The sequence below is a fragment of the Ooceraea biroi genome, chromosome 2, assembly GCF_003672135.1.
Source record: "Ooceraea biroi isolate clonal line C1 chromosome 2, Obir_v5.4, whole genome shotgun sequence".
Taxonomy (NCBI): Eukaryota; Metazoa; Arthropoda; class Insecta; order Hymenoptera; family Formicidae; genus Ooceraea; species Ooceraea biroi.
Genome location: NC_039507.1, coordinates 8,517,728 through 8,542,569, shown reverse-complemented (window position 1 = coordinate 8,542,569; position 24,842 = coordinate 8,517,728). Strand labels below are relative to the sequence as shown.

The following is a 24,842-nucleotide window of genomic DNA, read 5'->3' as shown; positions in this document are numbered from 1 at the left end:
GTCCAGAATTCGTGTGATTTATGAATATGAGTTCCGCCGTGGAACCACAGGGTCGGAGACAGCTCGTAATATCAACGCTGTATTTGGTGAAGGTTCAACTACTAAAGCAACGGTGGGCAATTGGTTCAAAAACTTCAGAGATGGAGATTTCAGCCTCGCTAATGAGCCACGTGGAAGACCAAAGACGAAGGTGGATAATGATCACTTGAGAGCCGTAGTAGAGTCCGATCCATCTCAAAGTACACGTGAATTGGCATCGATATTCAATGTTTCCATACCCACCATATTGGTTCATTTAGCTGCAATTGGTAAGATAAAGAAGTTGGACAAATGGGTCCCGCACGAATTGACCGATGCGCAGCAGGCGCAACGTCTAGAGGCTTCACTTTCTTTGCTTTCCCGTCACAAAAATGAATCGTTTTTGAATCGAATTGTGACCTGCGATGAAAAGTGGATACTCTACGACAATCGTAAACGCTCACATCAGTGGTTGAACGCTGATGAACCACCGAGACATCACGCGAAACCCAACATTACACAGAAGAAGCTTATGGTGACTGTTTGGTGGTCCAGGTCAGGTGTTATCTACTACAACTTTATGAAACCTGGTACATCGATAACGGCTGAAGTATATTGCAAGCAGCTGGACGAAATGATGCAACAACTTGCTATTAAACAACCGAAATTGGTCAATCGGTCAATGCCAATGCTGTTGCATGATAATGCTCGACCGCACACTGCACGACTGACCGTGGCAAAGCTACGGGAGTTGGAATTGGAAACTCTCCATCATCCACCATATTCACCAGATCTATCACCTACCGACTATCACTTCTTTCGGAATTTGGACAACTTGTTGGTGGGAAAATTGTTCAATTCTCAACAGGCAGTCGAAACAGCCTTCCGCGACTTCATCGATTCCCGTACTCCTGGCTTCTATAGTAGAGGCATAGACCAACTACCACTAAAATGGCAGAAGTGTGTAGATAACATGAGCGCATACTTCGATTGAAAATAAATCATGTCCATGTGCCAAAAAATGCAAAAGTTTATGTTCTATTTGTAAAGTTTCATACTTAATGACCCAATAATTCGAGGAAAATCGTGGATGACTATTCGTGTGCTTTGACATTGTGTCATGTCTGTCACGAAGTCTTATGAAATATATATTTCTGACATCCATTCGAGCGAAAATATCGAAATAAATATCTGTTTGATATCCATGAATAAATCCGTGATCAAGAATCGTTGTTCCGTAAATAGAAGATATTTATAAGAACTAAGTAATTGGACGGAAGAACCGTGAATTTCACGACGTGCGTAGGTTGCGTAGAAACTAACGCACCTTGAGATCAACATGTTACACGCAATAAAGAAGCGCCAAGAGTTCTCTCTAGAGAGCAAGGGGGAGTTTGATTAATGCCTCGGCACGTAAAAAACGACAGGGGCGCAACCGCGACTCCTCGAAATAGCGAGGGCGACAATGACGTACGAGTCATTGAAAATTTCTTTTTGCAACGAAAAAAATAAGAAGATGTATTCGCGCATCTCTGAAACGGTTCGAGGACTCAAATCACAGCGGAATTGTGAAATAAAACATTTTACATTCGCGCTGCACATGTGGATAAACATGCGGTATAAAATTCATAAAAAACAAAAGTGCTTTATAAAACCATGCTTTCATGCAACAATACAAGTGATAAAAACTGGAACAACTGATGAAAAGCGTTGCTTTTGTGCACATTTTATCGCGCTCAAGTTGTCAGTTCTGTGGACCAAAATGAAATTTATTGCAGATCAGGGCCCATTTTATTGTCCGATAAAATTTATATCAACTTCGAGCGCGTCCGGGCGCCGCCGTGACGACATATTATTGCCCTGTGAAAATTTACGAATATTGTATTTTCATTAAACGTTCTCCGCGTTTAATTAAGCATGCACATATTTCGCAGCTCTAAAACGCTATCGGCGCTTTTTAATTATCACGCTCATTATTATTCGCTAATTGAACGTTCCATAAAATTTCACCCGCGTTCTGCGCGTGTCTCGAGACTGCACAGACTCGTGCCAATTTATTGTCATCATTGAATAACGTGCAGGACTGATTAACGTTACGGTATAAGATAGCTACTACTCGCAGGCGCTCACAGACCCAAGGATTCCAACCGGTTTCGCGATTCCGGATTCATACGAACCCTTTTGATTACCGGAAATTATGATTCTCATCTGGCTGGCATAATCGCGTGCGCCTGTAGCGAAACGGTCTCGCTCGCGATTATTGCCACCCGAGGATCGTTTTCCGCAATTACGGGCGCGCTGCACGGCAGCGAAATTCCTATCGCGCGGACAATAGGTCAGAACTGAATTAATACGCGGGCGTAAAATTGAATTACTTTATACGTCGGAAGGAACTAGCGTGTCGAGCGGCAGCAGCCAGCTTCGCTTCCTCGAGCAGAAGTGAAACGCGAATCGCGAGGCTGCGTTGCGTCTAGCTTTAAAGCGGCACACACGGGCCTTTACGGTTATCGCGCTCCTCGCATTTAATCCCCGCGATAAGAAGGCTTCCTCTCTCGCTAATAAACGTGAATAAACGCGGGCCGCGCTTTCCCGGTTCTTTGGGGAATGGCTACGGGCAATACGAGCCCGGTCTCACATAGACTCATAGATCTGATCCGTTCAAAAGAACGTACGGTGACCATCGGCGCGTATTCCGACCTTTTTCCCTCGGAAATCGCACAAACAACGGTGCCCGGCTCCGACCACCTGCTCGTTTAGGTAACACGACTCGCCCGGATCTGTTTCAGAGGGATCACCGATCTGGACCATCGGGCAAGGGTACACCTTGATCGCCGCTTTATCTCGATCCCTTCCCGGAAATGCAGCCGCGAGGTCCGCGCGCGGATGCACCCAACGCAACGACTCGCGCGCAACACACATCGAAATATACAATATCTCGCGCGCCAATATAATTGTACGAGAGCGCATCCGAGGTATCATTCCGTAATCTATGTAGTCCTGGTCGGACGGGGGATTATGTTAAGCGATGCGTGAGCGCGGCCACAGTCCACGGCAATCCAGGCGTAACAGAGATACTGCCGCGTGACGTCGTCGCGCGATCGTACGCGCGCGCGCATCCTCCCGCGCTTATGTGCGCGGTCTCGCGATTATGTATCGCCCACATAAGTGCATATACACGCATACGTACGTTTGATACGCGTACGATACGAGCGCGCGATATATTGTCGAGCGCGAGCGCGACTACGAAACGACGCGTTCAGAAGCAGATTCTAGACGTCGAGACGCGAGTTTCATCCAAAAATATTCTCCAGACCGTCTCGCAAAATAATTCGGTTATCGATTCTTCGACGGTGTTAAAAAGGAGCTCCGTTATGACTTGCGGAATTCATCGTTGGATATAGTTTTTAGTAACCGGATGCCACAGTTAAAGCTGATTCTGAATCCAACGACGAATGGTTCCCCATCACTTATTCACGTCCGCGAAATCTGATCCGCGAGAAGTGCTTTTCATTTTGTACGACTTGTGTCGAAGGAATTATATTCTCAAGAAATTAGCACCTCGACACTCCCAACTAGCTAGAGTCTAAATCTGTCTCGGAACTCGGAGCTGAAATCCGCGCGCGCTTTATATTGGGTCATTAAGTATGAAACTTTACAAATGTAAAAGCGCCATCTTTAACATTTGTTATCTCAAATTTGGCGCCAGACGTCAGTATCAGGTTAGGTTAGTGTGATAGATGTATGTTCGCTCTTCAAATGTCATATTTGTTTGTTCAAATATCTTCATTAGTTTTATTGGTGGATTCTTTTTTATAGAACTATGGAAAAGTCCAGAATTCGTGTGATTTATGAATATGAGTTCCGCCGTGGAACCACAGGGTCGGAGACGGCTCGTAATATCAACGCTGTATTTGGTGAAGGTTCAACTACTAAAGCAACGGTGGGCAATTGGTTCAAAAACTTCAGAGATGGAGATTTCAGCCTCGCTAATGAGCCACGTGGAAGACCAAAGACGAAGGTGGATAATGATCACTTGAGAGCCGTAGTAGAGTCCGATCCATCTCAAAGTACACGGGAATTGGCATCGATATTCAATGTTTCCATACCCACCATATTGGTTCATTTAGCTGCAATTGGTAAGATAAAGAAGTTGGACAAATGGGTCCCGCACGAATTGACCGATGCGCAGCAGGCGCAACGTCTAGAGGCTTCACTTTCTTTGCTTTCCCGTCACAAAAATGAATCGTTTTTGAATCGAATTGTGACCTGCGATGAAAAGTGGATACTCTACGACAATCGTAAACGCTCACATCAGTGGTTGAACGCTGATGAACCACCGAGACATCACGCGAAACCCAACATTACACAGAAGAAGCTTATGGTGACTGTTTGGTGGTCCAGGTCAGGTGTTATCTACTACAACTTTATGAAACCTGGTACATCGATAACGGCTGAAGTATATTGCAAGCAGCTGGACGAAATGATGCAACAACTTGCTATTAAACAACCGAAATTGGTCAATCGGTCAATGCCAATGCTGTTGCATGATAATGCTCGACCGCACACTGCACGACTGACCGTGGCAAAGCTACGGGAGTTGGAATTGGAAACTCTCCGTCATCCACCATATTCACCAGATCTATCACCTACCGACTATCACTTCTTCCGGAATTTGGACAACTTGTTGGTGGGAAAATTGTTCAATTCTCAACAGGCAGTCGAAACAGCCTTCCGCGACTTCATCGATTCCCGTACTCCTGGCTTCTATAGTAGAGGCATAGACCAACTACCACTAAAATGGCAGAAGTGTGCAGATAACATGGGCGCATACTTCGATTGAAAATAAATCATGTCCATGTGCCAAAAAATGCAAAAGTTTATGTTCTATTTGTAAAGTTTCATACTTAATGACCCAATACATCGCATGGGACAGCGAGTGATGTATCCCGCCTGTGAAATTATTAGCGCGAGATTTCGCGAAGCGTTCACTTGTCCCTGGATGCATAGTCGGGTTAATCGCGAGGATGCGCCGCGATATTACGATTAATAAGCAGAAAATGCGGCGGTTTACCGATGCGCGCCGTCACCGCGATTGTTAACAATAGCGCGCTGTGTATACCGGATGACGCGTTTTTGGAGCGGTATATTACGGTTCGCGGGACGACAATCCCGGCGCGCGATTCATCGCGCGGCCGAGGTTGAATACCGTTAAACACGGAACGTCGACATTTTTTCCCCGCCCGTGAATATATCGCAATGCGAACGGTGCATTTCTCGTGTTACATATCAACGCGCTCACTCTGCGCTATCCCGTAACGTCGGGATTTTTCTTTTTCTTTTAGCGCATTTAAATCCTGCGCGAGCTGTAATCGCGTATTCTCGTTATCGGGTCAGTTCATCTTCCTCTCTTTGTTTCTGATGAAATTAAGACGTTGGGCTAAATTAACATTGAACTAAATGCCAACGTTACGTTTTTGAGAGGAGGAAAATTCGATTTTACTTATTCTTGAATTTTTAGACGCCACTACATGTGTTGGCACGTATAATATTTTTATATCTAAATTCTACACATATGCACACACACGTGCATGCAATTGGCTTATCGAATTTAAATATAAAATATCTCTCACTTTTTATTCTTTACTCTTTTTTTATTTTTTTCTTTAAATCATATATTCCGAAAAATACATCAAAACATACATCAAATCGGCGGGCATGGATGGCTTATTCACCAAACCATCCTTTATGAAAGATACTCCGCCAACTGAAGGTTTATGGACGAGGCCATGTGTAAATGCAAATGTGGATATTTTTTTATTTTACTCTTCCTTTAAGATATAAGTTGTTATATGATTTACTTTCAATTATAATTCTATATTTGCGATCAACATTTATATATTATGTTAATTTGTAATTCTTACTATAGACTGCTGATATTTTCATAGACATTTATGTCATTCTTCTCATGTGAATATATAGATTATATATATTTTATATTATAATATTATAATACATTTATTGTTGCATGTTTCATATACTCAATATTGAAAATAATTTAATTCAGTGTATCGCTTTATACAAAAGGAACGTTTTTTAATCTAAGGCTACCTTATATTCGCATTATAGACGGAGATCTGCTCGTATTTAAAACGAGCTACACTTTACGAGGCTGTTAAGTATTAAACCGGAAAGCTTGATACGCCCCCCGCTTTTACGGAAATTTATGTCCGTATTCATTATTGCAACAGTAAAGGGACGCTCTTTTAAAGGGCCTCGCCTGTCTAAGAACCAGCAGTGGCAATAAAATCCCGAGGGCCTGCGTGATCATCTTCTAAAAAACTGCTGCGTGCACGGATTTCACCGCAAAGCTTACCGCGTTCGCGATCAAAACTATGGAGGATTCGAAGATCCCCCCGTAAAAGGAAAGGGCGGAGGTTTAAAAGGACGTTTTATATACGGGAGGAGAGAGACGCGTCCGAAAGAGAAATGCAATCCCGCGATAATACGTTCGAATAAAAATATCGGCACCAATATTTTTGCATTTCCGGGAAGAATTTAAATGTTGATTTTCGCATTGTGAAACCTGACAATACGTTAGGACCACCGTTTTTGCATGCGATTTTGCATTCTGTATGAATAAAATAACTTTCGTCAAGCTGTTTTGTTTTATTTCTGTTTCTGCCGATTACGTTGCATTCATGCGCTGCAATGAGAAATTTAAATTTGACCATCGATTTTTGCCTCCGTGAAACCGGATAACGATCCTATTCTTGCGCACGAATTTATATTCCATATTCCACGTATCTGCATTTTTCATGGCAACGTTCTAATTTGTTCCCTTTAATTATAGTAATTAGAGAACATATCTCCTTTAGCGTAGCTTATTCCGCGTACAATGACATTTTCCTGTTCTCGCAGAACAAAGAAAGAGAAGAGAGCAAAGGCACTAATAGCGACTGTTGGGCTTTACGATGTACCTCGTATCCTCCTTATTACGTAATCACGCAATGGGGAGGAAAGTAATGTCCGCAAATGAGTTTAATATACCGCGGTATTAGCATGAGGTATTTTTAATTCTCGAATCTTGAGAGATAGATTGCTCCTGGAGCGTAATACTTGTGGCAATACTCAAAATTCTGGACTTAAATAACACGAACGCACAAATACATTTTTGTATTAGCTGTAGCCTTACTTTCAACGCCGCGATTAACGTGAGTACCACGCTTGCCATTAATGTATGCAATTATTTATAATAACGTCAGCCGGTTTTGCTGTGTTTCGAATTATCTTAAAAATCCCTGTTATATCCACGCGCTATAACGTGCCTCGGTACCGTTAATACAGCTTAAACGATTGTCGTCGCATCCAGCGTACGGCACACAGGGTGAAATGTATTATATCTCCATGAGAGGGGCTTCTCCTCGTCCCCCGTTATTGTCGGAATGCGCTTGCAAAGATTTACTCCGCGCCAACAGGAAGAGTTTACTCTGCATTACGCAAAAGTATCATCGCATTATAATTCCCGTCGCGTTGTAACTCGCGCGCGTCTTGCGATATTCGTTCCGCCCGGTGGAACCACCCCATTCGCCCCATTTACCCCTGCTATCGTTACATTCCGTGCCGGTGCGTTTATGCCGCGACATCGAGACGCTCGAACCTCGATGCACCGTTTGTCGAGTGCGAGTGACATTTGGATTTCGGCGCGCAAAAACATAATTCGCGTCGCGCGATGGAAAGTGTGCGAGAGGCACTGTTGACGCGGATAATTTATATTAGACGTGATTTCGCAAAAGCGTCACATCCGAGCGAACTGTGGTGGCGCAGTCGTGTTTATTTTCCCGTCGACTGGCGCGTACAGAGAGTGCAACAAAACGTAATTCCAATTCCCCGCACTCCCGAAGCATTTCACGCCCAGTTTACCGCGATCCGTCCGTACGGGTTACGACCGCCTAAGTATTGTCTCCGAATGAATTCAATCTGCCACGTTTTGTTCCCATTTTCTTTTGCCCGCGCTTTTAACGGGACCATTCGTCGCGTGCAGTTTTCCGGGTGTAAAGCGATCGCGCGCGAGAGATGCAGGAATGATTAACCGCGCTGACGCTTCTTCCGGATTATCAAAACTGCCGTCGGAAAATTTGACCGTAGATGAGACGATTGCCCGCGAAACATACCCTCTGTATTTGTTATTGTTAAATTAAAAATTAATATTATAAAATATTACAAATATTTAATAAGTATAAAATGGAAGATTTTCTTGACAGACAAATCAAATTTGAGAAACGCTTCTACCAATTTACTCTATCTGATTTTTTCATATCTTTATCTCTAACTGCAAACATCGAGTAATTAATGTATTATGATTAAAGATCGTTTCAAACACGTGCGTCTTTCCGAAAAGGATCAAAACTGCCGTCGGAAAATTTGACCGTAGATGAGACGATTGCCCGCGAAACTACCCTCTGTATTTGTTATTTTTAAATTAAAAATTAATATTACAAATATTTAATAAGTATAAAATGGAAGATTTTCTTGACAGACAAATCAAATTTGAGAAACGCTTCTGCCAATTTACTCTATCTGATTTTTTCATATCTTTATCTTTAACTGCAAACATCGAGTAATTAATGTATTATGATTAAAGATCGTTTCAAACACGTGCGTCTTTCCGAAAAGGATCAAAACTGCCGTCGGAAAATTTGACCGTAGATGAGACGATTGCCCGCGAAACATACCCTCTGTATTTGTTATTGTTAAATTAAAAATTAATATTACAAATATTTAATAAGTATAAAATGGAAGATTTTCTTGACAGACAAATCAAATTTGAGAAACGCTTCTACAATTTATTCTATCTGATTTTTCATATCTTTATCTTAACTGCAAACATCGAGTAATTAATGTATTATGATTAAAGATCGTTTCAAACACGTGCGTCTTTCCGAAAAGGATCAAAACTGCCGTCGGAAAATTTGACCGTAGATGAGACGATTGCCCGCGAAACATACCCTCTGTATTTGTTATTGTTAAATTAAAAATTAATATTACAAATATTTAATAAGTATAAAATGGAAGATTTTCTTGACAGACAAATCAAATTTGAGAAACGCTTCTACCAATTTATTCTATCTGATTTTTTCATATCTTTATCTTTAACTGCAAACATCGAGTAATTAATGTATTATGATTAAAGATCGTTTCAAACACGTGCGTCTTTCCGAAAAGGATGAAAATATGCGATATCGTGATATCGCGCTGTTCACGTGATCGCTGCGAGACGTTTTCCCGACGATGCCGAATTTCTTACGATTCAAGACGTTCCTTAAATCTGCTGACGTGCACTGGAGTATGATACGGTACTATCACCTGAAATTGGTTGCCAGGTCGGATTTTTTTTATTCACGATGTACAACACATGCGTGGATGTATTTTCGAGATGTTGCTCCAACGAGCACGGTGCACGCAAAATCATAGAACAATAATAACACGGAATAACAGGAAGATGGAAGGACGACGAGAGGAAGAGGGAAAGAGGGAAGAAATAGAGAATCCTGTTATTACATGGCGCGCATCTTCCCTTTGCTGCTGCTCTCGGACCCTCTCTACCTCATTTAACAGAAGCCATTCATAATGGAGAGTCGCCAAGTGTTGTCCTTTAACGATTCCAATCTGTTGCATTTCACTCCCCTTTCTGTCTCGTGCCTCTCTTTTCGGTCGTTCTAATCTAATCCTCGAAAATCTCCCAGAAGCATAATTGGACTTTACGTAAATAAGCGTCGCATTAAGCTCGAATAATCGTTTTCTCATGCAATTTAATGTAACGTCATTCCGAAACGTATGCAATGCGTGATTGTTAACGCGTGTTTGCGTTAAGTATAATCTTACTAAGAAACTATCGGACTTTCGGCATTTTCGACGAAAAGAGATTAGTTCCACATTGCTAAGAAAATTCGCGAACGTGAGAGAATGCGGGGAATCACCGACACCTCGAGTACAATGCTTGATAGAAAAACGATCACGCGAACCGTGCACGCTTCTAAGCTAGATTCTCCAACCACGTACCGTTCTCTCGCGTGCGCGTTCATTCTCGTTTTCATTTTTGCAACGTGACGTGACGTACACGAGAGCGTTGTCCCGGCGTCGTCGTGGTGCACGTAAAAATCGTAAAGCGTCGCGCGCGCAACGAGGAACGCAAGGGATAACGGAGGACCAGTTACATCGAGCGCGAAGCAAATGGAAGATGGGAGTGAGAGAGCGAAATCGTTACATACATATATTTACCCCTCCCGCTCTCCCCTCTCTCTTTCTCTCTCCTGTTATACGCAGTCTGTATCATCACTTTGCGATGTACTTGCGAGCTTTTCCCGCCTCGTTTAACACGGCCCATTCATAATAGGATGACGGCCGCGAAAGTATTGCCGGTTATCGTGCCGCGTGCACCCCGCCGGCCAAACATTGTCCGACCCCGATTCAACTCGCCGTTTCCACTCCGTGCCTACTGACAAGGGAAGGTTTTTAGGTGTTACACTCGGATTTCAAAAATTTTTTGCATGCAGGTAGGGAGGTCCCCAAATAGAAGAAAAAAAATAAAAGTAGCGGCCCAAATGCATATTTGCGCCCTATGTGCGCAATTTTCGATGTTAGGTTAATTACTCAAAAATGCTATTTCCAATCGAATTCTTTACATTTTTTATTTCACCTAATGCACATTTATATTGCTTTGAATAATTTTGTGTGTATGTGTGTGTGTTTAGAAAATACGAGCGTCTAATGTAATCTCGTGCCGCGCGAGCACAGTGCGTATAAAAGGCCCACTGCTCAAAAATGGTATTTGCATCGTAACTTTTTTAATTTTTTACTGCAACTGCCAATGCACACAATTTGGAATAATTGTACATCGCGCAAATCGTAGTTTGCTCTTTCTGCGTGATTTATTGTATGCGACTTTAAATAGATTTGATCAGAATCCATAACGAGGACATAAAAGATCTGGTCAAGGGAGGTTTTTAATTCTTTCAGTTTTAATTTTGGTTTTGATTTCTCTTTAAAGCGTTGTGCATTAGGTGAAATAAAAAATGTAAAGAGTTCGATTGGAAATAGCATTTTTGAGTAATTAACTTAACATCGAAAATTGCGCACGTAGCGCGCAAATATGCATTTGGGCCGCTACTTTTATAATTTTTCTTCTATTTGGGGACCTCCCTACCTGCATGCAAAAAATTTTTGAAATCCGAGTGTAGCACCTACAAACCTTTCCTTGTGAGAGAGACGGGCATCCATTGCCCTGATTACAGGGATCCGCGGGGCTGTCCGGCGAGAGCCGCGGTCCACACTTTTACCGCCGGCGGCGACTCATAATCGCCAGATTGGTACGACAAAATTGGCCGGCCCCGGTCATTCCGTTCGGGACAACTATCGGGAAATGCCCGCTATAAATTTCGCGGCACTCAGTATTTTGTCATGGATATTAAATCGCGTGCTGGTACGCGCGGTATTATTGCGCTGTCACGCACCGCGCAGTGGCCGAGCGACGTCTTGCCTCGTCGCGCACGTAAGCGCGGACGAGCACCAACCGATCGCAAATGTTCACAAAAATTAGAATAAAACGATCATAATAATTATCACAATCACATCTTCAATAACGTTGTATGTATTAAACTTTTATATGTATTTTGAAAATTCAACATGTTACATGCTTGCCAAATTTAATTGTGCTCCAGAAGATTTCTGAAAGAAAATCAGAACGACGAAAAAGAAGAAAAAAGGGGTAAAAAAGGAAGAAAGTACGAGTGGTAGGATAAAAATACAATGCTGGTACCACCGCGATCGGACTTTTTAAGCCCGCGCGAGGTCCGGTTGTTAGTCGCACCGCTTTAAAGTTTACGGTGAAGTTTCGTGAGAGCGAGGTGTGTACGTAGCACGCGGGATGAATCGCTTGAGATGATAACCGAGAGTAACGTCGCTGTTTATAGGCGCTCGTGGTGATCGTCGACAGCTTGCTTGTAAAACGCAATCTGCCGCGTGCATCACGCGCTCTGCGCGTATCATGTGTTTTCGTATGTAAATCTGGGACCGACGTCGTATAATACTTCACGTTGCTCGTATCCGCCAAGTCGTGGAACTTGGCTGGCTAAGGATCGCGTAAACGCGATGCACGTAACTATCGGCACCTAAAATTCAATCAATCGGAATCTCTCCACGCGCGTCTACAACGTTAACATCGCGTTCGCCGTTGTGCTAAAATGAGGTGATCGGCGGGAAGTCGACGGAGAGTTACGTCTTCGAAGTTCTTCGAAGACTTTAGGGACGTGGAAGATGACGACGACGAGGATGAAGCTGCAACCGATGAGCGATAAAATGCGGAACAATGAATCGGAATGTCCCCTTTTTTTGCACGATGCCAGGAATCGATCCGTAACGAGCGTCCCATTCGCAAGGATTCCGCAAGGAGCGCGATCCTTCGACGATAAGATGAAATCCGGCGTACGGAAGCGCGGCCGTGGGCGCGACGCAAAGTCGTGTGAAACACGTTGAAAGTATTATTGCTTATACTTTAATGTATTATTATATCAAGTGTTTACGTAAGGATTGCACGAGAGAAATAAGATTTTCGGTGCTCAAGGGGAAGTGAAGAAGTTTATAAATTTTAATATTAATTCACTGCGCGCGCCGAATTCTCACCGCTCGCGGCGATCGCGGAAGATCCGCGCGATTCTTCCTCGTTAACGCTCATCGTCGACGATCAGCAGCTGCGACGACGACGAGATTCGGCGCGCGCGAGCTGTAAGACAACTGTACATAGCTCAATGTATAAATAAATCCTCGTTTCGGTTATTTGTATAAAACATTTTGATGCACGCCCGATACATCTATCGCGCGCGATCCGATTGTCGATCGAATGGCTCGTCACTTCTCCGTGCGAGATGCTTCATTCCCGATTAGTATAAATCTATGTACATAATTTATCGCATAAGAAGTGCCAAATTCATGGAAATACGTGTACATGGATGTGTGCATGGCTGCGCGTGTGTGTACATGGGAATATGCGCGCACGGAGCGCGCACCGCGCGTGTACTGCGCTCGTTGACTATTCCGTACGCGTAAGATGCAAATAATTGATCGCGGAATATCAAGCGCGATTCATATATATACAGGGTGTCCCGGGTTTTAACCGACAAACTGCGGGAGCATATTCTACTAGTGGAAATAAGAAAAAATTCTTATATCGAGTTTGCTTAGAAATGCTTTATTACAAAGTTATAAACCAATATTGAAAAGAAATATCAGATAAGTAACAACGGATTTTTTCACAAAAATAAAAATTATCTACGCAATGATTTAGTGACGCATTTCAAAATGTTGTCCTTGCACATCGATACAAGCTAGACATCGACGTAGTACAGAATTTGTTACGGTACGACATTCCTGAAAATTTTCTTGCATCTCAGTAACTGAATTAGTAATTCGTTGCTTTAAATCTTCAAGCGAGATTACTTCTGTACTGTAAACTTTATTTTTTAAAGTTCCCCATAAATAAAAATCAAGAGGCGTTAAATCGGGCGATCTTGGAGGCCAGAAAACCGGTCCTCCTCGACCAATCCACCTATGAGCATAATGTTCATCTAACCAGTTTCTAACTTGTCTAGCATAGTGCGATGGACAACCGTCTAACCGTATCCAGCTGTTTTGGCGAAACTGCAGTGGCACATTTTCCATCAAAATTGGTAAATCGTTTGATAGGAATCTTCGAAAAGATTCTCCGTTCAATCGGTCAGGTAAAAAGAACGGACCAATAAGCCGGTCATGAAGCATACCCATCCAAACATTACATCGAAATTCGTGTTGAAAGTTTCTTTGGCCGGTAGTATGTGGATTATTATGAGCCCATACATGGCTATTATGAGAATTGAATATGCCTCGTCTTGTAAAGGTCGCTTCATCTGTCCATAATATCATTGATGAGAAAAGATTGTCCCTTTCTACTGCATTCACATACCAGTTACAAAATTCGACTCGTTTCTGATAATCGATTGGAAGTAATTCTTGTACAGGTGTGTAATGATATGCGAATCTGTCATCAGCACGCAATGTTCTCCAAATAGTGTTTCGTGATATCTGCAGTTGAGCTGAAGCACGTCGAACACTTTGTGTAGGAGTATTATCAAAAAGATTTAAGCTTCTTTCCGAGCGTCGTCGGTGTCTTAGAGCTGAACGAACATCATCATATTCATTCATAGGTCGAAATGAACCCAAATTACGTAATTGCAAATGGGCACATAACATAAACATCTTCGACCTTCCAAATTCTACACTATGTTCCATTGTTACTTATCTCATATTTCTTTTCAATATTGGTTTATAACTTTGTAATAAAGCATTTCTAAGCAAACTCGATATAAGAATTTTTCTTATTTCCACTAGTAAAATATGCTCCCGCAGTTTGTCGGTTAAAACCCGGGACACCTTGTATATATATATATATTAATATATATATAAAGCGGAACGCGTTCGCCGATCATAATATCAACGTTCAACATTTGTCGCGGTACGTCCGGATCCGATTTCGGAGAGCGTCCGGCACGCGCGCGCGCACGTTTGTGAATTTTATAATTAGAATTTAAATCACATTGCCAGTGCCGCGATACCGAGATTTAATCCGGATAATTCGAGTCTGCGTTCACGTACAGCGGCGGCGACCGTTCACCGTAATCACGCAATCGAATCGCGATATCTCGCGTGCGCTGCGTAATGCAGACGCGATTTACTTGACATTGCCGAGGCTTCGTCGAGTCCGCCACGCAAACGCCCGTTGATTTGATTATGCAAAGTATTTCGCGACTCCGACGTGGACGGAAACACATTCGGTCGCCAACCGCAGCCGTGTGTCTTCGTGTTTCCGTTCACGCGCGAACCAGATCGATCGTAGGATGTGTAGCATCGAAGAGCCGTTGATAGAGTTAAAACTACTATTAATTAAACATGTAAGGGATTAGGGGACGAATCAATGTGCTTTTCATTTGGGACGAGCGTGATGCGCTTAATTGTCAACCGGACGTAGTCGAGTAATCGTCGAATTTTCTAGTCGTAGAAAAAGTCAGGGCGGATTAAATTCGGAGTTTCGTGCCAAAAAGCTCGCTCGAGCACGCGGGAGCGTGCAACGACACGAGAGTTAGAGGATTTTATTTACGCCCTCGCAAGTTCTCGCGAGAGAGAGAAAGAGATTGAGAGAAAGAAAGACCGAGAGGAAAAGAGGCTCATCTGCATAAGCAAAAGAAAAATGAATAATGTAACATTCTGACATTTTTTCGGAATATCCAACTACTTGTTTTTCTTACCTTGTATAAAACGCTGTTCTTCAAATATATTATTTGCCGCACAGATACAATTTGCTTTATTAACCTTGCTCACTTAACTATGAGAGGATCGAGCATCCCGTCTTACGAAATCGGATGCTCTTTTTAATATTATTTCTTTTTATTTTAAATTTTAATACATTTCAGAGAAGAACTGAACGCGTAAAAGCGTGACTCAAGTTGCGTAATTTAATTTCGTAATTGCCGTATGCCGGCTCTTACATCGGCATCTTCATTAATCTCGTTTACTTTGTTATCGGAAAACGGTACATCGTGGAAAAATCGCGGCGTAATGTTAACTTCAGCTGCATTGCGTGCGAAATCTTGTTGTCTTTTTTTTAACACGTAGAATAATGCTTGTATTAAAGAACATCTCGAGAAAGACAGAAAGGCAGAAAGACGGAGGAAAAAGATATATATATATATATATATATATATATCCAGAGAGAGAGATAGAGAGAGAAAGTGGAAGAGGAAGCGAAGCCTCTCAACGCCGCCCTGACTCGACTCATAGCCCTGATAATGACGGCGCTCGAGCGACAAACTCACACAAAGGACCTAGCTTGTAAGGAAGGAAGGGGGCAAACAATAATTATCACGCTGTCGTAAGTCTCGTATATCTCGTAGCGAAATCCCGTTGCGCGCCCGTCGCCACAAAAGCCGGCCGCGTCGCGCGGATCTAATATTATTATTGTCATTATTAATAAATACTCATTGTTACTGTTGAACGCGATTTAGAGAGACTAAATGAAAGAATATCAGAGCGATCGGCCGATTCCGGCGGGCCGGTTTCTTTTGTGGCCCCGACGGTCCTCATTATGTTCCTGTACATAGATATACATACATTAATCGAAGGTGTGTAACCCGCTTAGGATCGATATTGCGTACACGCAAGTTATCGTCGAAAGTAAGGAAGATCGGCGCGCGCGTGCTCGCGCGTACGCGCGCGCTGCGACGATGACCGTATTCTCTCTCTTCTTCTTCTACGTATTGTATATTTCCACTTAAGACGCGAAGACGCGAAGAGCGACGATTGCTTTCCGGGTTTTCAGGAAGTTTCTACTTTTGTGCGTCTGTCACTCGTCCGAAGCGGCGGCATTTTCTGCTCAATTTCGAGGTATCCCCTATAATATAATCCGTAATGCCCCCGATGTTGCACCATTGCCGGTAAAACGCGACGATAAAATGACGCGATCGTCTCATTGGCAGTCGACGTTTTTATTTTACCGAGCGCAGTCGAGAGCCTTGCATTTTTAGTAGCAATATCGCGATGTCCCAGCGCAAAGCGCATTCACTGCAACTTTGTGCCCACAGTCACGTCGCAAAAACTTTCGCTGACACATTTGAAGGCAAATCGCGAACGCGCGGACTCGTTGCATCGCGTTGCGCTAAGCGTGGCCGCTCGACTGACATTGTATAACTTACCTCAACATTGTACCTCAATATCAATTGAACCTTTGAGCTAGATAGCCGCGTTTCGTGTTAATAACGGAAAATGGAAAAATGCATGCCTCGATAATAGACTTTACTAACTGGGACATACTTCCCATCAATGGCGCACTTTTCGTATCACGAAGTTAAGGAGAAAATGCCGAAATCGCTTTAATACTACTGAATGAACCGAAACCTCGAGAAAGTTATTACAATCTTAGCGATCGATATTCGACGGGCGAGAGGGAGGATGCAAGTCGAGCGCGGTTGCGGTTACAACCATGGCGGATTACATCTCCCGTATATCGATGGGGATTAACAAAGCAAGGCACATGACAACGTGAGAGCTGCGAATCGCTTTTAATGTGCATCATAACTCGCTACGTAGTATTAATCTAAATGTTGCTACATTTAATATGTAAGTATAGATTGTGTTTTAACTTGTAAAAACAAAACGAGAGGAACGGCGAGGAGACCTTCATTTATCACTTGGAGAGAATATTGTCAATTAAGAATAAAGTCCAAGTTATAAACTACTAAACGAGCGCTCCTTCATACCACACACTTCGGTTCAGGAAAGTACGAATACCACCCGCATCACACGTCACCGCGGTCTTCACATATTTTCTCCTTATTGTGATAAATTACCTAGACTCAGATGTACGAATAAAGGGAGAGAAGTACGTCCTGGTGTATTAATCTGTTTGCATTATCTCGTATCCTCACATAAACGCACACGACCATTACGCATGTATATTTTTTTATATTTGTATATTATATATTAATGTGTTAAATTTTAACATATAACAGTAATTATTAACTTTAAATCTATATTATTAAATCAGGTAAATTTCATGCAAATTGTATACACAAAGAAGCCACAAATATGGAAGTACACTCTTATGATATTAATTAAATTTTATGATATGTTAGTTTACGGATATGAATCCAGGTATAAATAAAGAACTGTTCGATATAGTGCCGGTTCTGACGCATTATTAAATATCCCTGTTAAATTTAATTAAATTACATTTAATTAAATCATTACGTTTCATTAAATCTCCCTAAAATATGCCTCGTTTACATAGAGTTTCCGCGCTGCTTGCATGCTGTTTTCTCTCTTTCCTCTTTTTTTTTACCTCGATGAGAGGTATTTCTCGCCGTGGCGAAATTTCCAATCTCTTAATTCGGCCAATCATCGCCGCGATATCTCACGAATATCGCGCTGTAAAGCGCGCGGGCGTTCCCAATTAATTCAGTTTACCGTGAGTGCAATAAAGTCTAATTACGCCGACAAACTGCCCGTGCTAAACCGTCACAGGCACTTTCCGAGAGTGCACTGCACCCGGCTATGATATTTCACTCGCAGGCGTGTACGTATAATTTTTGAACGGGGAACAAATAAAAACGGTCGTAGGAGCATACCAGATCGCCGGGATGATACCAGAACGGTGAAAAAAAAGGTAGACACATCGGCGAAATGGGAACAGTGAAAATGTACTGGATACGCTCTCGATTTAATATTTCGCTAATAAATCGCCAGTTTACACCGCGAACGATGATTGTATATTGGGTGCAGTGCGCACAATAACTTCACGACTCCAGCAAGGATCGTTTCTCTTTCGCTCATCGCTCATTTGCACCTTGAAGTTCCGCACGTGAAGCGTTTAACTAACGCGTCAAATATACCGTATGTATGTGAACAGAGTATGTGTGCACGCTATTGCGAAGCTTTCGTAAACCTGCTAGAAGAGTAACAATGGAATTACTGGAGAAAGCGAGGATCTCTGCGCCATGTGTTTCAGATATCTATAGCCAGGAAGAATATCGTGCGATGACTATATTCGGATGAATTGATATTCAATCTTGCACAAGATCTAGTCGCAGTTTTTTGCATTGCTTCGACTCCAACGCCGCTTTGGCCGTTTGCTGAATCGTCGAATCAACCGATACGTTTTGAGTTCTATAGTGTGTACCTTGTAATATAAAAATATTGTAACAAGATACTTATTTAATAAAAAATGTTAATTAAATAAATTATTAATATACTATATTAATCCCTAAAAAACATTTATATTCAACTTGAAGAGTATTGTAAGATGAAGAACTTGTATTTGCTGTTTTATAATTAAAAAGAGATATAATAAGCTCGAATTTAGTATTATTGTAAACGACAGAGTGTATATTTTTTAATATACACTTTAATGAATCTTGTTTCATGACACTACGTTGTCTTTGAATGTCGAGATGACATGATAGTTTAGATATAGAGTGATTTCCACTTTTAGATGTGGCAATCGATTTTCGAGACAACATTAATTTTATTTCTTTAATCAATCGATCATATTTTGCAAACTAATTGTTCCAAGTAAATTAATGTTTGCTCCTAAAAAGCGATTACAATTTGTTTCATCGCGCTGGGAATTTTTTGGGAAAAGATTTTGATGATTATATCGATCCGTAATCCGACAATCTGGCGATATAACTGAGTGGAGGTAGTTACGTGACGATCGCCGACCAATGCTTGTCAAGAGCACGTGCTCGTTGGGAAAAAGTACTGGCACCGCTAATCAGCTGATCAGCTGAGCGTAGTTACGTAATAGCGTACACGTGCTTGCGAGTGCACGTGCTCGCTGCATTCATTAATAAACAGAGCCAGATTATTGAAGTGCTGTAACTTAGCGAAAAATCGAGGTAGCGACATGCGATAAAAGCCGATTTTCTTTTCTGTTCATCGTGTTTTACGTATGCTTATACTTATTATACAGGGTGTCCCGGGTTTTAACCGACAAACTGCGGGAGCATATTCTACTAGTGGAAATAAGAAAAAATTCTTATATCGAGTTTGCTTAGAAATGCTTTATTACAAAGTTATAAACCAATATTGAAAAGAAATATCAGATAAGTAACAACGGATTTTTTCACAAAAATAAAAATTATCTACGCAATGATTTAGTGACGCATTTCAAAATGTTGTCCTTGCACATCGATACAAGCTAGACATCGACGTAGTACAGAATTTGTTACGGTACGACATTCCTGAAAATTTTCTTGCATCTCAGTAACTGAATTAGTAATTCGTTGCTTTAAATCTTCAAGCGAGATTACTTCTGTACTGTAAACTTTATTTTTTAAAGTTCCCCATAAATAAAAATCGTCGGTGTCTTAGAGCTTCCAAATCGACCTTCCAAATTCTACACTATGTTCCGTTGTTACTTATCTCATATTTCTTTTCAATATTGGTTTATAACTTTGTAATGAAGCATTTCTAAGCAAACTCGATATAAGAATTTTTTCTTATTTCCACTAGTAGAATATGCTCCCGCAGTTTGTCGGTTAAAACCCGGGACACCCTGTATATATTCTTATCATGACATGCTAATACACATGATACATGGTACCAAGTATAAAACCATAAATGTTTTGAAATATAGAACAGTGGTTAGCTAAAATACTAAAAAGTTTTATGACATGGTAGTAATAGTATTTTTTACCAGCATAAAATTTATTGCTTATTATTGAGTCACAAATAATACCTTTTATATAATTATATATAAATGTATAATTATAATTTCTGTATTGTTGTGCATTTATCATACTGTATGCATGCATTTCTTTTATTCAAAGCAGTATCAAACGGTATTAACACACGAAAATGACTCTGCACAAGTGACAAATATTTGCAAATACTGTTTTTTCGTTAATATTTGTATCACTATTATTTTACGCAATTTACTCATACATCGTTTCTCGTATATTGTTTGCGTTGTTAATTTAATTTTCATGCTTTGCACGTTTACGCAAGAGCTTTAGTCAGCGGAAAATATTTCCAACAAAATATAGTAGACGCAGTAATGTAAAATAATTTTTGTAATAAATATCATATTAATGATACTTTTCAATATAAAAATATAAAATAGAACTCAAGCTTTTATATATAATAGACGCGATATGCTCTTTAATTTTCTTATAAAATTTGGAGTTTTGTCCTTACCTTTGTAAATGAATGGCTCCAAATGCATCGCAAATTTAATAATCTTAATGAATGATCCTTCAGCCGCATATATTATTATACTATTTTAATTAATATGTAAAAACAATATCTGCTTAACCCTAGCTTCCCAGGAGTCTGAAACCCCCCAAGTAAAATAAAGTAATTCACGATTTTTGAATGTAACCTTTTTTCACAAGCGAATATTTTACAAACTTCTTTCTTTTTCAGATTTTTCTATGCATAAACAGTTCCTTGATGTGTGGCTTATCAATGGAAAAAAAGTGACTTAAAATTAGTTGATTTTTTCTTATATTTTGTAACTAAATGTTCGACTTGGGGTAGTCTGTATCCTATAGTAGAGGAAGCCCGTGAAAATTAAAAGTGTGGGAAGCTAGGGGTAAATATCATCCAATTCACTTTACCTTCCATGACGGATCTGAAATACACAACAGGTCTTAGATACGAAATGTGTGAAATCTATTATCGGACATAGGCATACGGTTGTATTATCGATCCTATCGCATATAATCTTCTCTTGGTTCGCGCGACATCCGACATGGGTAACCAGATCAAGCCGTCCGATTCCATTGACGCGAAGCATCGCCGACTACTGCGGATCCGTCGCGGATACACCGTCTTCCGCTTCCGCCGTAATGGATTCAAGGATCCTGCCGTGTACCACAGGGAGCCACTGTCTTTCCTTAGCGAGCACTCCCTCGCTCTAGGCTCACCCCCAATTGCGACGGATTCCGTTCATATGTACCTACATATATTCCCGCACGCAGTCTCTCTTCCACACCACTCACTTGCCCACCCGCATCGCAAGCGCCCGTCGGCATTTGCTTCTTTTTTCGTCGCATACACGAGACTATGCTGCTTTTGAGGAATCGTCGCGAAAGAAGCCAGGGGAAACTTAAAGAGCCGGGCTGGTTTAAAGCGGTTGCGGTATTCCCAACGGCGGCTTTTGCCAAGGATCTGAATAATATCGTCTTCTTTCCTTCCTCCTCCTCCTCCTCCTGTCTTGCACTTTGCGTTTTTCTCGCGTCCGCATTTGAACTATAGCTACTTGCTCGCCCCGTCTGCCTTCTCGCGTTCGACACCATTGCCAACTGTCTTTACGGCACTTTGATTAATCGCGGAGTCTTGCTACGCGAGACTATGAAAGGACGCTCGATATCGAGTTCTCCACCGTGTATCACGGACGGCTCACGAATCAACCAGTGGTTTAATTGACGATGGTTTCCATCCATCGACGCGCCTCATTAAATAAAATACAACATCATTAGAACCGATAGCTTTTGATATAAATTCGATGGTGGCTGATTCTCACGCGAACAGCCTGCATTATGAGTAATGTTACCGATCTGTTTTATTCAATATCGCATTACATATTTATTTGTTTACAATTATTTTGCAAAGTATTATTTTGTAACTCTTTAATGATCATATTTGATGATATTCTTAATTCAAACGAGCATCGCGCGGATCCGCTTACGTTCGCCGTACGCGTTATAATTCCGTCGATACTCGCCGAGAGAGAACGGCGAGTGATTAATTTTAATGCAAATTACCGGCGGAAATTAAATATGGAAAACGGAAGCATCCGTGCGGAGTGCTATTTATACCGATTCACGAAAGTGTGTACGTTATCGATGCGCACCGGTATAAACAATATCACATCCTTTCGCCATTCATTCCTCCGTGAGTTTCACATTTTCCCCGAGCGATTTTAATCGCTCGCGATTAACTCGACCGAAATTAGATTTAATCCGCGCAGCGTCATACAACGCCAAGCTTGAATGGGGCTTGCATCGGTGGGAAATCGACGCGACGGTGAGGGGATACCTATTATTCTTTAAGCGCCCGTGTCTCTTGCTTCTCTTATTTTCGCTTGCGACGTACGCCTGGCATTGCTTGACCAAGTGCTCGCATTACCGTAAAGCGGGAACTCATCCGACTATCGACGTACACGCAGCACGAATCATCCTTTCTCGTTTCCGCCTTCTCGATCGCGAATTCGCAGCGTGCGGTATCAGATTTTCGTTCCCCCGAATTCTTATTCCCGAAATTACATTCCGTGCGTCAAGCCGCGACCCGAAAATTTCACGCGGGCACGCTTATCCGTCGTAGACGCGACAGCTTTATGCCACCTGCAGCGCAGAAGTCTCGGTGTTACACACGGGTGTTCCGTGTAAGTATAGCCCCGTACATGCACTTTACATACAAGATCGAGAATGATGAAGCATACCGCATATTCCCTATATATGCATAGCCCCACGTTCGCCGCCGAGTATAACGTTATGCTCCGTGCCCTTAGATATTCAGATTTCACGCCGACGCTTTGTCTTTCGAGGCAGAAAAATATAACGGGCAGGGAAGTAAATCGTCGTCATACTTACGTGTTGCATTAAAGCCTCTCCTGCGGAAAGTACACTCTGTCGCCTTAAATAAAGAAAAGCTCACGAAAAGTTTCACCAGCTACCTACCGCTGTTAAACCGCGCTGGAAACACCGTGCTTAGCGCGTTCCAAAAATATTACATGTCACAAAGCTATCCGTATTATTCCTACGCGAAAAATAATTCTCTGGATAATGTAATTTGAGAGAACGGGAATGATACCGCTCCTGAAAAAAGCATAATGATTCTTTGTCATTGAAGCTCCCTGTTAAAAGGAATATTGTAACTCTGCCCGAGTCGAAATTTTAGTTCTACATTGGACCTCGAATTCTTCATCCGAGGCGTTATTCAGCGTCTATTTAGCTACTACTTTAACACTAAAATATGTCCGAAATTTCCTTTTTTGCCGCTAGAGCGTCAAAGCAGGTTACGATCAAGATTACAGCCGAATGTTGCAGGGTCAAAATAGCATCCTAACATCTGTTTGTAGGAGTTTGAGTTTCAATGTAAGAGTTCTAGGTTCTATTTTCCTAAAAGTAGGTTCGTACGACTGCTAAAAAGCATTAAAGTATGCGCAAAATTTCGACTCGGGTGGTTACATTGTGCTCTCGATAATATTTTTTCCCGCTTGCCTTCGTAACGAATTCCCATATTTCTATATTGTAAAGTTAATACGATAAAATATGCATCTGTAAAAATGCTGAAGAATAAACTATGCACGATTTACTTGTATATATAACCCAGTTTTGTGTATTTAATCATATGTATGTATATTTAATATCATACGCTTATCAGATTCCACCGAAATTTTTCAGAGAGAGTTTATGAGAACGAGTTTCATTATTACTGAAGCACCCGTGATAACTGATAAATATTCAATATTTTCTGTACAATATTTTGCATATAGCAGTATTTAAATTATTATACGTGAGTATTGCCTGCGAAGATCAGCTTATGCAGAATGGAACGTAAAAATACGTTCAATTCATCCAATGTCATCGTAAAATTTCGTTACGGCTTGATTAGATTTTGCGTGACCCGGATTCGTACGTACATATCTGCAACCTTCGTCCATCTTTAAAATCAATTTGCTCGCAGGCGTTAAACTGCAAAGAGCTACGTCGTCTCTTAAGGTGCGCCGTAATTGAACTTGGCCTGAATTAATGCCGAATGAAATTGGAGAGGCCAGCCAACACGCTTTAATTAAGATTGTCACCTTTCTCGGCACATATACATGTATCGAGTTGCTCTTGTTGTCATCCCTGTCGCCGTTCTCCATCTCTTCCCGAACGGACAGCGGTAAAAAGCGGCGGGATAATGACTATGCATAAGGACGCGCAAAGGATTTCATATAAATGATAATGTTCCGGGTAGTTCCTTCCGCTTCCGCCTCCAGGAGTGCGACTCAAAGGGATTACCAATTTCGACCAAAACTGCTCGCATGAAAAATACATTTAAAAATCAGGGCGTATCCTGCAGTGACCGTCATCATCACCATGAAATATCCTCGTGTAATTCCGTCGTTGCACGAATATACAAAGTCAAAAAAGGCATCGTCCTTCTCTCGATAGAAGCAAAACATTCGTTTATTTTAACCGCTCGTTGCAAATCAGGGTACGTTATTATGGACAGCGATAATTACCGCGCGACAC

General features: G+C 41.6%; 1 protein-coding gene and 1 long non-coding RNA gene across 2 annotated transcripts in view; one reads left to right on the top strand and one right to left on the bottom strand.

Annotated features, from left to right (window-relative positions):
- LOC105276811 (lachesin) overlaps nt 1–24,842 on the top strand; it is a 278,627-nt gene that overhangs the window by 244,389 nt on the left and 9,396 nt on the right. The gene's annotated exons all lie outside the window — the stretch shown is intronic.
- On the bottom strand, nt 10,367–13,222 carry LOC109610817. The gene is made up of 2 exons (XR_003406160.1): nt 11,259–13,222; nt 10,367–10,510 (listed from the first exon to the last, which is right to left on the bottom strand). It is a non-coding gene; the product is annotated as an uncharacterized LOC109610817 (long non-coding RNA).